This window comes from Petaurus breviceps, unplaced genomic scaffold (genome assembly GCF_028583685.1).
Source record: "Petaurus breviceps papuanus isolate PSGF00001 unplaced genomic scaffold, PetGlider_PUasm1.0 90417, whole genome shotgun sequence".
Classification (NCBI taxonomy): Eukaryota; Metazoa; Chordata; class Mammalia; order Diprotodontia; family Petauridae; genus Petaurus; species Petaurus breviceps.
In genome coordinates this window covers 733,670-747,980 of record NW_027187245.1, presented here as the reverse complement: position 1 = coordinate 747,980, position 14,311 = coordinate 733,670, and the positions used below count along the sequence as shown (strand labels likewise).

At 41.2% G+C, this 14,311-nt stretch overlaps 1 long non-coding RNA gene across 1 annotated transcript; it reads right to left on the bottom strand.

The window, feature by feature from the left end:
- Positions 1-394: 394 nt before the first annotated feature.
- Positions 395-12,927, bottom strand: LOC138177482 (uncharacterized). Its single transcript, XR_011172508.1, has 2 exons — positions 12,491-12,927; positions 395-6,391 (listed from the first exon to the last, which is right to left on the bottom strand). It is a non-coding gene; the product is annotated as an uncharacterized lncRNA (long non-coding RNA).
- Between the last annotated feature and the right edge of the window lie 1,384 nt (positions 12,928-14,311).

Below are 14,311 nucleotides of genomic sequence, written 5' to 3'. Positions count from 1 at the left end.
GGCATTTGTTAAGGTGCCCTTCTCCTATGCCACACATAAAGGACTCAAAATTGAGCAAAGATAAAGAGATTCTCCACCTCACTGCCCCACCCAGCCTCCCCTTCCCTCCTAAGGTATAAACTGTCTAAGCGTTGGACTCCTGCACAAGTGGCCAGAGAGGCAGGATGCTATGCTCTGCTGGCAGGGTTCTCTCCTCCTCTTTACTATTCTACCTTAAGAATCACATCCTATCCTGCCTCTATCATCACTGTCCTTTCACCTGACATCAGTGAAACTTGGATGCAAAATAGGCAGAAGAAGCTAGGTACAAGTGTTAACATACTGCTAAATACCAGTTACATTTTCAGTGGCTTTTCATGGCCAAAGGCTTGCCGATTATAGAGAAGTCTCACACTTATATATCATGAATAGTTTATTTAAGGGAAGAAATGGGAAACAATAAACATGACAAATAGCAAATATATCACACGCAAATAAAATAAACTGAGTATATTTTAATAGACAGGAAATAGAAAGAAAAAAACTGGTTACTGGTATGGAAACAATTTTCATGTCAACTGCCTGTGCACAGACAACTAATTCATTATAACAAAAACTAAAATCAATACCAAACCAGAATAATAAAATGAAAAGATCTGGTACACAATTAAGACTACTTCATCTTGACCTATTTAAATAGTCTGTTGCTATAGAATAATAAATGGATAAAAGAATAGATGTTGGCACAGATTATCATCATTTCCTAAGAAAATTTAACCAATGTAAACATATTGCTAAAACAATTAGGCCAGAAAAAAGTAGAAACAGCTTCAGTCAACAAACACTTGTTTAGCTTACCAAATGGAGAGATGTAAAAACCAATGACAACATCAGGTGAGAGTATACAGTCATGTAGAAAATCTCAGAGGGGAGGATGGTGGCAGATTGTGAGTAACTATCTCATAAAATAGGAAAAACAAATTTACAGAAATCCAAACATTTAAGGATGAAGCTGGGAGAGTACTTTACAAATGAAAAAGATTTACTCAGGGATAGTGGAGTCTCTCACCTGCTACATGAGGAAATGGAAGTGGCATGGAAGAGAACAAAGACAAGACAAACAATTGCACTGGCTTAGCACAATTCTGTACACAGGAGATCTGTATCAAGGGAAACAATTTCAAGGGTATCAAAAAACCAATTCTCAAGACACATGACAGAAGAGAGGAAAAAGTTTATGACAAAAGCATACCATTACCAAAAAAAGGGGAGAAATTAACATTGTATGACAAGTACAGTCTGCCTAAGCTTATTTATTATCACATTTTATTTTTTCTTTCTCTTCCTTTTTAGGAGGGTTGGGGGGACAGAGGTGAGAGAGGGAGATTATAAGAAATTCTTCCAAATAAAGGGACGATGAAAATTCATAAACACACACACATTATAGACTAGAAGGAAATTCAGAAGGAAGCATAGACAAAGAGGGCAGTTTTGAAAGTAATGTTTGAATTCCATTATATACTTTTTTAAAAAAGCAAATGATAGGAAATAAAGTTCACAGTTTGATATACAATCTTCATGGGTTCTGTTGTAGATATGGGAAAGCTTTTTTTAAAGTTCTGAATAAAAATAAAATAAAAACTCTAGCTCACAAGTTTAGAACATCAGAGAGGATAGCAGTGCTTTATTTCCAGATGCAAGAGATTACAGGTGTTGTTTTTATAGCATGCAAAAAACCTTGCTTAGGTCTGGAATAAGGGACAGCAGCAGAAATTAGCCAGACTTACTTTGTTTGTATCACAATGCTCACAATGTTCAGAAACCAGCTAATGTTTTAGTTCCTGTGTCACCACCTAAGTAACATTTCAGCTATATCTGAAGCCACCCAATAAAATTTAAAGCATTTAAAAACCAAACATACATATACACACCACACCACACACATACATATACTCACTCTTAAACTACTGGACTATTATAATAGGAAAAATCTATGGTCAGAACTCTAAATGCTTTTAAGTCAGTTTAGCAAAGTCATACATATATTTTCCCCTGCTTTTCATTTTCGTGTGTGTGAGTGTATGTAAGCAATTCTTTGTTCTATTTTGTAAAGCAGAGAACACAAAAGGAAAAGGAAATGAAGGATAAGACTGTACATATGCTGTAATATAACCAAAGGTCCAGGTAAGTGAATGGGTCCAAGATCTTAATGAAATATAATAGCTATTTATATTATAAGGAAAAATCTCCTTGGTGATATGTCAAAAAAAAAATGAAAAGAGTGAGCAACACAGTGTTCCTTTGCTTGCCCATGGTACACTGTAGCAAAACAAGGTAGAGGGAGAAGAGACAAATAGGAATATAAAAACAGATGTAATATATGAGCTCCTAAGAATTCATTTCCTACTTTAGTCCTCAGAGATTATTTTAAAGAAAATTTCATGGGGAAGTTATCCTCACATGTAGACCTAAGAGGCAGGGAAGCTTGTGCATTATTATCCCCATTTTAACAAGTCTTTTTTTAATATTATAAAGAAAATGACTATTTCTAACATAAACATAGAAGAATGAGGCCCAAAGCCGAGGATTCTACATAGGTGGGTGGGAGAAGGTGCAGCCCAAGCAAATGACACCAGGAAGGCAAGTTGGGAAAGCACAAGGAGGCGAGAGTAGTGATCTGAGTTCAAGTCCTAATCCCCCTATTTAACTGAAGTGGGCCGGGAAGCTTGGAGGGATATACCCAGGAGATAGGAAAAGCAAAAATTTGGTTTTTTTTGTCCAAGATGGCCTCTGACCATCTTGGATAAAAGTAACATGTGGGTAGGCAAGTATAAATACAGGCAGGAACGAAATCATAGGACATTAGTCCCAATCAGGTATCAACTTTAATGGTATCGGTGCTATAATTGTGATACTATTCACTAGGAGTGTCAGGGGAGAAAAGTGAATTTCTTTGATGGAGTTGCAGAGGTGGAAATGGAGCTGGGGGTTTGATATGGGGTCACTTGATTACCTCAAAAGTTCATAATTTCCCCTTTCAATGAATCTCTAATCCCAGATTTAACTAAAGAGCAGACCTTGGGAGCTGGAGTCAGGAATACTCATCTTCCTGAGTTCAAATCCAGCCTCAGATATTTCTGGCTGTGTGACCCTAGGCAAATCACTAACCCTGTTTGCCTCAGTCTCATCTGTAAAATGAGCTGGAGAAAGAAATGGCAAACCACTCCAATATCTTTGCCCAGAAAACCCTAAATGGGGTCACAGAATCAGACACAATTGAAATGACTGAAAAACAGCGATGTAACTAGAATGGGGCCTAGTTCTCCACTGTCCTGCAGATGGAGGGATTGACACTTCCCCACCACAACTCCCAACTCTTTGCCTCATCTTATGGGTCTTGTTGCTGGGCCCCACTCTCCTAGCTGTCACCTTTCTATTCTCCTTGATTTGGGGGTCAAGTCTGTATCCTCCAGGGCATAGGCTACAGCATCATTTAGTGTTCTACCACAATGATTCACTTGGCCAAATTTGTCCTAGGTACAATCCCTAGTTTGTAGGGTACTAGATCTAAAGCTGGAAGAGCCTTAGGAGCGATCAAGTTCACTCCTCATTTCAGAGGAGAAAACTGAGACCCCAAGAGATGAAGGGCCTAGTCCATGGTTGTACCCAGGCTCCTAGATCTAGACGTGGGAGACACCACGAAGGAGACTGAACCGAGAAAGGTTAAGGGACCTTTCCAAGGTCATAAAGCTAAAACTTTCCACATATTACGCAACTTCATTTCAGAATAAACTGTGATTCCTAACTTTATTTACAATTTGATTTTTTTTTAATAAAAGGACTTAAAAGAGAAATGTTTTAACAGTTAAGAACTGAATTCCTATATTACAATTTTATGGGAAATTTTATGTGATGAAGGTCTAGAGATTATATAGAGAAAGGAAATTACAAAAGGTCTGGAATGGATGATGATGTTGTTAAATCCTTATTTACATGGTATCCTTTTATCTTCAAGTTGCTTTTCTAATTCAAATACATTAAGTATATAGAGTTCCATATAACTTTACATTGAAGATATATATACATAATATATACATACACACACATGTGTGTAGTCTATATTCAAAAGGCCTGGTTAAGTATAGTCTACATTTTCACACATTCATCTGTTATTAATTAAGCTGAATGATACAAAGCTTATTCCTGAGCTATCAGAGTACTCACATATTATTTCTGGCTGCATATGGTATCATAAGAAATTTTCAACTTCATTTCTGGTCATCTCAGAGTATTATTGGAATAAATGTTGTTCCCCACAACCACTGTCCGTAATTTTTATAGAAAGATATTTAGCATGTACTTACTAGAACTTACACAAGAAACAGCATAAAGAAATTGATATATAGTATAGAGTGCTTCATTTTCAGTCCTTGAAAGTTTGCACCCAACTAATATTTTTCTAGGTCACCTGACAGTGCAATCTTTAGGAATCTCTCCTCCAGTGCAAGCTGACCTGACTAAAATCAGCTCCTCCTAAAAAGTTTTGAACATGCCAAAAATAAAAACAATAATATCTGCTCATCAGTAGCAGATCTCACTAACTCTTCATTTCACTGTATGTACAAAGCATGTCTGCATGAAACATAAAGCCAGGCAGCAGCTGGACCAGCAATGTAGTATTTGCTCTGGCAATTACAAAAATTACATTATTAAGGGGAAGGTGGTCAGGGGTGGGACTCCATCCCATAGGAGACACGTCTCTCTTGACATGGTCAGGGAACAGACTCATCCTCCCTTCCTTTTCCCATACTGTCAATCCCCAAGTATGTTTTATGGAATGGAATCCAATTAAACCTCTCACCCCTTGCAACAATATCATTATCATCATCATCATCATCATCATCATCATCATCATCATCATCATCATCATCATCATCATCATCATCATCACCACCACCACCACCACCACCACCACCACCACCACCACCACACACCATTATCATCCCTATTATTTATACAAATCTTTTACAAACATTGTTTCATTTGTTCCTCAAAACAACCCTGGAAGGCAGGTGTTACTATGATTTCCAGCTTACAGATAAGGAAACTGAGGCAGACAGAGGTTAAGAGACTTGTCCAGGGACATCCAGTTAGTAAGTAGGGCCAGATTTGCAGTCAGATCTTCCTGACCCCAGGTCCTCTGCTCTGCCCACTGTGGTGCCTCTGCTTCTATATTTGCATTTAATTATCTGTGTACATGTTGTTCCTCAGGCCCAACTCCTAGAATGAAAGTTTAGTGAAGGCAGGGAATAGTTGTGTCTCACCTTTCTTTCCTCAGCACCTCACAGAAGCATGCTTCATCAATGCTGCTAAATCAACCTGGCTAGCTTACTGACTGGTAGCCAAGAACCAAGGCCCAATCTAGTACGTTGTTTTTTGTTTGTTTATTTTTTCCATCGCAGCCCACTACACACAGTCAGTCCCTACTGGAGGGAGTCTCTGCATTCATCAGTAAGATCATCATGCCATTCTCTTGCCCTCTCCCTACCACTAGTCAGCTCACTAGCATAATCCTCTTCAATATCTTTAAAATTGAGTATAGGTATTTTTATTTGATAGACAATTTTGTTTCTTAAAATCAGAAAGTGCTAATTTGTCTTCCAACCATTCCAGCTGAAATAGATTTAGTTGCAATGTGATGTGGAGGGGGAAAGTCCTGGAATTTAGTGACCATGAACAAGTTACTTAGCTCTTCTAGGCCTCAGTTTCCTCATCTGTAAAGTGCATACATACAATACCACTTGCCTCATCTACCTCAAGTCAAAAGGGAGTGATTAATCATATAATAGGTACCAGACACCACACTAAGCACAAGGTATACAAGGAAAGGTAAAAGCTCAGTCCCTGCCCCCAAGGAGCTCCCATCCTAATGGGGAAATAATTAGGTATATACAAGATATAAAAAGGAGAAACAGAAGATAATCTTGAGGAGGAAAGCACTAGCACCTGGGAAGACTGACTGTGGGAAAATCCTTTGTGAATCCATAAGTGCAAGAGAAGTGGGAAGGTGCACTGAAGTGAAGAATTCTTTGGCTCTGGTGGCCCAATCCCAAAAGAATGCTGTCCTTTCAGGGTACTGGTTAGCTAAGCAGAGTGCGAAGTCGGTTCCAGGAGGATGTGTCTATCTCCTTTAAAATAATATGACATTTATGAAACCTATAGTTACATGAACCTGGCTTCCAAATGATGCTGTGACATTCACCTCTTGTGCGGCTTGCCAATCAGTCCTCAGGTAGATTATTTGGGATCTTGATTCAGTTCTTCCTCTAGGCGACCTGAGCATAAAGCCAAGTGAATTCAGAGAACTTGCAGAATGGCAATGATGGAAGGAAATCAGTCCAGGGTTCCTGACCTTGGGGGTGGAGAGAACAGCGAGTTACTACAAAGAGTCCATGAATCCATTCATGCACTAAGCATCAGCATTTTGATCTTTCATTAGCTCCAACAAAATATTCAGTGAGACTCAGTATAATAAGTAAGTAGCTATGCCTTCCGTAAACTAAAGAACGTCTCACACATGTATATTACTACTTTCCTAACCTATGTAGATGCTGTTATTATGATTGATATAATTCAAATTCATTTAGAAAACATTATTGAATTCATTCCAATTTTTTGTAGTATATTTTCTCAATCAAGAGATAGTAATATAACTGCAAGGGGAGGGGGTGAAAGAGGAGAAGGGGAAGTGGGTGGAAAGAGAGGGGAAGAAGTCCCAATATTGTTGTATATAAAAAAGGTCCCCATACTCAAAAAAAGTTTCTAGTTATGTCATGTGTGCCTGAGACCTGTTGGGTAGCAGTTCAAAGGACCAATGAAGATCGTGTCTTACTGGCATAAAATGAGAATTCTCCAGCAAATAATGGTTAGTGAAATAGTCTCATTAAGTCACTGTTAATTTGCTTTCTCGATTGATTTCACTTCCTTTTTGTGAATGTCAATACAGAGTACCAGGGCCAAGGGTCACATTTTGAATCTTTATTAAAGCATCCAAAATGGGATTTTGGCATATTGGCCAGAACACTGGAGTGGGAGTAAGGATAACCTGAGAACAACTCTTACGTCTGATACTTATTAGCTCTATGGCCATGGCAGAATGGCCATTAATCTCTGTAAGCCTGAGGTAACTCTCTCAAAACCATATATTGTAGATCAGATATAAGGAAATTTCAGCTTTTTGCCTTAAAAAATATATTTAGGAAAGACTTTTAAATTTAATTTAATTGAAGACAACACTGGTTTGGCATTGTAATCCTCTAACTTGCCACCATAATGTAGCATGTTCTCCTATGTCACCAAAAGAAAATAAATCCATGTTAATGGCAGTAGAAAGCAAAGAATATTCAATGGAAGAAAAGGTAATCCTTGTTATCTTCCAGGGATAATTAAAATTTTGACTTTTTTTTTTTTAATACTGAAGAGCCCAATTCCTTTTAAAAGGAAAAATTTACACAACAATTTTCCCCCTACCGCCTTGATGTAAGGTAGCATTCTTCAAAATTAGCTCACACACAGGCCCCAAGCACAATAAGCACTACAAGAGGAAATAGACCCAGGAGACCGGAAAAGAGTTCTTTTGGGGAAATTGCAGCCACAGAAATCATTGACACATGCAAAAGAAATATTATCATGGGTGTGTTTTTGCAGAGTCCATATTATGCAAATACCCAACCCCCCCCCCCCCCCCCCAAATCATCCAAACAGCACTATGGGCATTCAAGGAAAACAACACTGCGCAATATACAGTAAGTCATTTTTACTGAAGCAGCAAAGTGTCTGATAACCCTTGTCGTAGCCGTTAGTATGGAAACAGAAATGACTTGGGTTAGATTTTCTTGTTAACTAGTCTGAAAACAGCCCCCCAAAGCTAGAGGGCAAATGAATAACAATTAGAGAACAATCTGAGTCTTTCAATTCAATTCAATCCAATCCAATCTCAAAGGCATTTATCAAGAGCCCTATGATATGCAATGGATTGTTGTGGGTGTTAAGGACACATGGACAAAATGGAAAAATGGTCCTTCCATTACTGAAGCTTAGATTCCATGGGAGGAAGGAAACATATAAATGCCTAAGAACATATAGAATAAGTCGAGGAAACTTAAGGCCAGAAGGCAGCTCGGTGGCATAGTGGACAGAGTGCAGGGCCTGGAATCAGAAGATCCAAGTACAAAGCCAGCCTCAGGCACTTATTGGCTATGTGACCCTGGGCACAGGGTCTTAACACAGTTTGCCTCAGTTTCCTCATCTGTAAAATGAGCTAGAGAAGGATCTTTGCCAGGAAAACCCCAAATGAGGTCACTAAAAGTCAGAGCAACAGTAAGAGCCCTAACTAAGGAGGTGGTACATGGGCCAAGTCTTAAAAGAAAGCAAGGGATTCTAAGAGGCAGAGGTGAGGAAGGAGTACATTACATTCATAAGGAACAATAAGTTGCATAAAATTAAATGGAGGCATTTCCATTAAGAAAGGAAAAAATGGAGTTACTGTATTCATTCCTCGTCCTGCAAATACAGCAGTGTGCAGTTAACTGGGACAAAGTAAAATAATTAAATTTATTGGTTTATACAGAAAAATGCACAACTTTTTACATCTTTAAAAAGGTTTTAATATGTTACATGTCCTCCTGCATGTAACTATGTGTCTTACAGGATTCCTTACTGAGCTCACATGTTTCAGGTACATTTTTTTTTAGTTCATTGTGTAATCACACACATCGCAATGGATACTGTATGCAGACCTTTGACAAGTAGTACGTTTTTTCCAATTTCAGCCTTGACTATCATCCATAGGTTGTCAATGGGGCTTAAAGCAGGTGAGTGTCCAGACCATTAAAGTATGTTTATCTCTGTCACTTAGATAAATTTCTTAACCCTTTGTGATATGGGCCACAGTGCAAAGTCATGTCAAGGTATTCAATTTCTATCTCCAACCCTTTGTGATATGGGCCACAGTGCAAAGTCATGTCAAGGTATTCAATTTCTATCTCCTCTTGGGAATTTCTGCAATAATTTTCCTTCTCAACACAGTTATATATTTCTCAGAGTTCATCATTTCCTCAATGGAAACATGTCCCCTCCCTCCTACTTTTTGGAGCGTAAATATTTTACAATCTGATGCAGATATCCAGATCTTACAGGCTCATTTGGACTTTGGTTAGCAGTTTCCTTAATACTTTTAAAGAAAAAGTGAGTTTCTACAGTAAAAAGGTTATTCTCTCCTTCCCCACCCCCAATCTAACTGCTGTTGTGAAGTTAAAATGCTTGCTACAGTCAGTACAATACAAATATTTTTTTCTTTACTGGTCTTCTTTATGTTCTTCCAAATTCAAAAAGTCCACAACTGAGGAATAAGTAAAAAAGCCCCCAGGCTTCCAGGTACTTCCAGAGGCCTTTAACTGATCCTGTTTTATCATCAGCTGTAAGGATGCTTGAAACACTTAACTTTCCCACATGAATAAATTCTGCACTATCTCTAATAATAACTAAAGTGTGCTTCAAGAGCCATACTCTTAGCAATTTTCCATGGAATAATATCTGTTCTTAAAAACCACAAAATTAAAAACAACAAAAAAAATCAAGGAAACACATGTATGGCATAAAATTCATCATTCAACTAAGAGTAAAAGTAAGGAAAATAGCCCATGTGGTCAAGGTCATGACAAGAAAAGGACATAGACATGACTGCTGCTACCACGAAATGAAATAATATCAAAATTAGAGCTTATCCCAAGTAATTCACAAGTCCAATCGTAGTTCTTTTTTTAATTGCTTACTGCCTTGGTTAAAGTGGAAAAGACCAAGGGAATCTTTAAGGAGAATCACGCATGCTCTATTTGTTAGATTTTTCCATTCAGTCCTCTATCGTGTCTCAGCATATAGTCTGCTACCCAGGTGGCAGATTGGCAGATCTTGATGAGGGCTCAGGTTGTACTAAAAATCTTTCCTTTTGGGGGAGGGGGTGGAATTAGGAAGAGGATGATATATGGATGGTTCTCTAAAGCAGAGTTTTATTAAGCACTCTACTAGTGGTTTGGAATATCACAAGTATGTCCTCCCACTCCCAAAATCTAATGACAATGAAGCTGTCACATGTTCAATAAATGAACTAAAGCCTGGCTTTCCTATTCAAAGAACCATAGCAGTGAATATGAATTAATTATAGGAGCTGATGTATAAAAGCACAGTCTCCACCTCAGATCACAAGGATCAGTGGTACTTAGTTTGAAGATTTTGTTCTCCAACTTTTAAAAAACTTCTTTCTTCAGCAAATATTCCTCAGATTGCTAACTCTACCCTATTCATTTTTCTCCTTAGCAAACAAGGCAGAAAGCCTTATAGATTTCTAAGAACCATAGAGAGATGAGTACTTGTAATTTGCATCTCCCTAATAGATTGTAATTGGAAAGAACTGCAAAGTACATTATATGACTGAGTCTTGTTCAGAAGCCTTTACCAGAGAGAAAGAATGGTAATCTCTTGGCTCTCCCAGAATAAAGGACTCTTGGAAAATGGCTACTCTTGGATGCAGAGGCCATAATGCCCCACAAAGACACTTTCTTACAACTGAACCTTTTCCCTTCTCTAACACTGATGGAGTACCTGGGGTCTAGGTCAATTTGTGAAACCAACTTGTGAAACCAGTCTGTGAAATTGTAACTGCAATTTGTACTGTAAAATTGTTATCTGTAAAATTCCTTTCCCAACCTCCCCTTCCCAACCTCCCAACTCTGCCCCTTCCCTCTATCCACACTAGGCCTAGGCAACACCTTGGGACTCCTTTGTTCTTACTTAATCCCTCATGTCTCCTTCAGCCTGGCCCAAATCTTATCTAAACTATCTCTTCACATGCTCCTCTTGGTCAGCTCTGACCTTTGTCTATGCACTGAGGCCCCTCCCGTCAGGTCAGCTCTGATAATGGCAGCCCTACCCTTTAAAGGTAAAAGCCTGTACCCCTCTCACTCGCAGGTCCCCTAAAGGACTCTTGCCTGCTTCTCATGGAAGCCTAACAATAAACTTCTACAACTCTCACTCCAATTAAGCCTGAGACCGTGAATTCTTTCCAGAGGATATTGCAGGTTTTCTGGTCTTGGATAAGATCAGAATATCTGCTGAACCTATCGGGATCCCGTTCCCCCCATCAACACCTTCCTCATATTTGCTCTCAGGTTCACTTGAAAACAGATATAATTTTTCCATCAACTATAAGCATGAGTAAGTCAATACAAACAGAAAAAAAATATTCTAAAAGTGTTTATAATTCTTTATAAAAATACAGTTGGCTGGTTTTTTTTTTCTTTTTGGAGGGGGAAGGCAGGGCAATTGGGGTTAAATGACTTGCCCAATGTCACACGGCTAATATAGTTGGCTGATTTTTGGAAAAATAAAACAGGAAAGTGGAATGTAAATTTCTAAGTAATCTAGTGTCATGATCTGATTTTGGATTTCAAGTTCTTATCCCAGTGTATGAGTTTCACAGGCTAAGTAGTCATGGATGGGTTGCCACATGGAATGGTAGAGGGAACAACCCAAATGCAAGAGATAAAAGATACATTTGATTATTTGAGTATCCCAGAATATAAATCACTTCTACATAGGTTAGCAGACACCTTTGGAAGCTGCTTTAAGTTATTTAGACCATTGGGGAACTAAGTCTCAGGCTCTATATTTAGAGGTGGAAGGGACTGGAGAGGCACACATTGGGGAAATTCTTCATTTTACAAAGGAGAAAATTGGGGCCTCAGAAGGAAACGGACTGTCCGAAATGAACTAGGCAGAACAGTAGATACAGTGCTGGGCCTGTAATCAGGAAGGCTTGAGTTCCAATTTGGCCTCAGATACTGACTAGTTGGGCAAGTCATTTAACTTCTGTGTTCCTTGGTTTCCTTCACTTTAAAATGAGGGTCCTAATGGCACCTATCTGCGAGAATCAAAGGAGATGCCATGTCTAAGATGCTCAGCACAGTGCAAGGCACAGCGTCCCTGTTTCATAAATGCAACCTGCGCCTTTCTTTCCTTCCATCTGCCTGCACACAGTGCCTTGTGTTCACTGAATCCCTGTTATGTTCTGGAGGGGAATTCAGCCCCATGACCTCTCACTATTACCAGGCCTGATCCTTCACCTGAGCGTCCCTGGGCAACAAGCTGCAGGTGTGTGAGCTCATCAGAGGATGGGGATCCCTCACAGGGACACCCCCGCAGTGATTAAATCCCAGGTATGCCACCCCCCCCCACCACCCCAAAGAAACAGAAAGCCAACCCTTTGGGGGACTGGGGGAGGGGCGTGTCTACCAAATGGACACTGGCTGACGTGAAGCGTAGACTTAGCTCCTCGGTCTCCGATGCAAACTGAACCACAGCAGGCGGCTGCAGAGGGGGAGGGGAGGTTCTTGGAAGCCATGCCTGCCCTTACTGGACACGGCATCCGAGCCTGGCTCTTGGCTGCTAGACTTACCCCAAGTGCCGTCTACTGTTCGGACGGGAGGGCCCCGGAGGCCGCCCCGCCAGAAGCCCAGGAGACCGTGGCGCGGTGACTCTCTGCCCGCGGCAGTGCCCGCAGGGGCGGCTTCTCCTCCAGGATCTCAGTAAAGAAACAGAGAGGGAGGGAGAGGGAAAGCAGCAGGAAAGCCCACCCCCGGCCGGGGACAGCCTCCGCAGCGGCCAGGCCTACTGCCAGTCCTCCCCCGGCTCACCCTGCGCCTGGCGCCGAGGGCCAGAATGGAGGAGAAGGCCCTGGAGGCCCCGAAAGGGCCGCGTCCATGTTGCCCCTTGCCCCCTTTACATTCCCAGGACTGGAGCTAAGCCCTTTCCTGGAGCATCCCCTCCAGAACACCTACTTCCTGTCCACACGCTTAGCTTTCCCCCTCCCGACCTATGTGAGGCATGGTTCTGCCCACCGACTTCCTGTCCCGGAGCCATAATCTTCCCCCTGACACTGGGGCTCTGTATTTCTGCCCCTCTTCTTCCTGGCCTTCTGCTGTAACCGTGCCACTCACATGCCTGAAGACGTCCTGAGTACACATGTTTGAGTCAGGGTCTAACTCCGACTTCCCAAACAGCCGGCATGCCGCCCCCCCCCCCCCCCAAGTATTTCTGACTACCAACTTCCTGTCCTGCAGCCATCCTCTTCCCCTCACAACTGGTTTGAGAGCAATGTTCTGCTTTCTTCGTGTCCTACCACCCATTTTCCCACTCTTCTCTCCACTGAAATTCATCCCCCACACTTCCTGTACTTTAGGGATTCTTCTCCTTCAGTCAGCAGCTGGGGGTGGGGGGAGAGAAGGTCCAGGCTAGAGCCAAAGTGGGCCCCCCAAATGACCTGGAAATAAAAGAAGGTGCTCCTGCTGCCGTTGCTCTGGGGGACAGAAAGGAGCCAGCGCCAGCCTTGCTGCCCCAGCCTGCCACCACCCCCTCCCCACCTCCATAGGCTGCCCCTGGAGACCCAGTGGCACAGGAGCATGAGATGCCCGGGTCTCCCCCGACAGTTGTGCTTGGAATTACAGTGAACCTAAAAGAGGACACATTCTGACTGTGGGAGAGGGGTGAGGGAGGTTGGGGGCTGACCCTTAGGTTAAACACTTCAAGCATGGCTCCTACCAAAAATTCAAGTCCCTAGGCTTAGCATTCAAGGCTTTCCCCAATTGGACATCATCCTCCTGTTCTTTATCTTGTCCTGCTTCCCTCTACATGGACACCAAACGCTCCAGTCCAAACGGCAGTCTTAGCAACAGACTGTCTCCCATATCTAGAAATGCCCTTTGCTAAAATGCTACTCTTATCTTAGGACAGTTATTCCTCTCAATATATTAGTTATTCAGAGACCTTTCTAGCTCCCCTTGGTGCTAGAACAATAGAGTTTTATGCACAGGAAACCCCCTCCTTAATGCCTATTGAATTGGAGGGTCAATGAACATGCCCTTGTCCATGAAAATAAAGCTTTGTATTTTTACCAACCACTTCCACTATGGTATCACTTTTCAAGAACTCCTTTCTCCTGCCCAGCAGAGAAATTCAAACTTACCAATTTCCTCAGCCCTATCCTGTGATCTTCTACTGAGCAATCTGGCCCTTTCAGGTTATGCAACCTTTCTCAAGTGTAGCTTGCTGTGACACAGTCTTGCTTCTTCCCAAGAAAACCTTGATTCTCTGCTCCCACTGATGCAAGGAGGACTGCAGTACAGAGAATATCACATGGAAAAGTACAGGGTCTTTCCCAAGGGGATACTGATCCAAAGACTCTCAAGTATAGACAACATTTAGGGCATCTGAGAAGGGG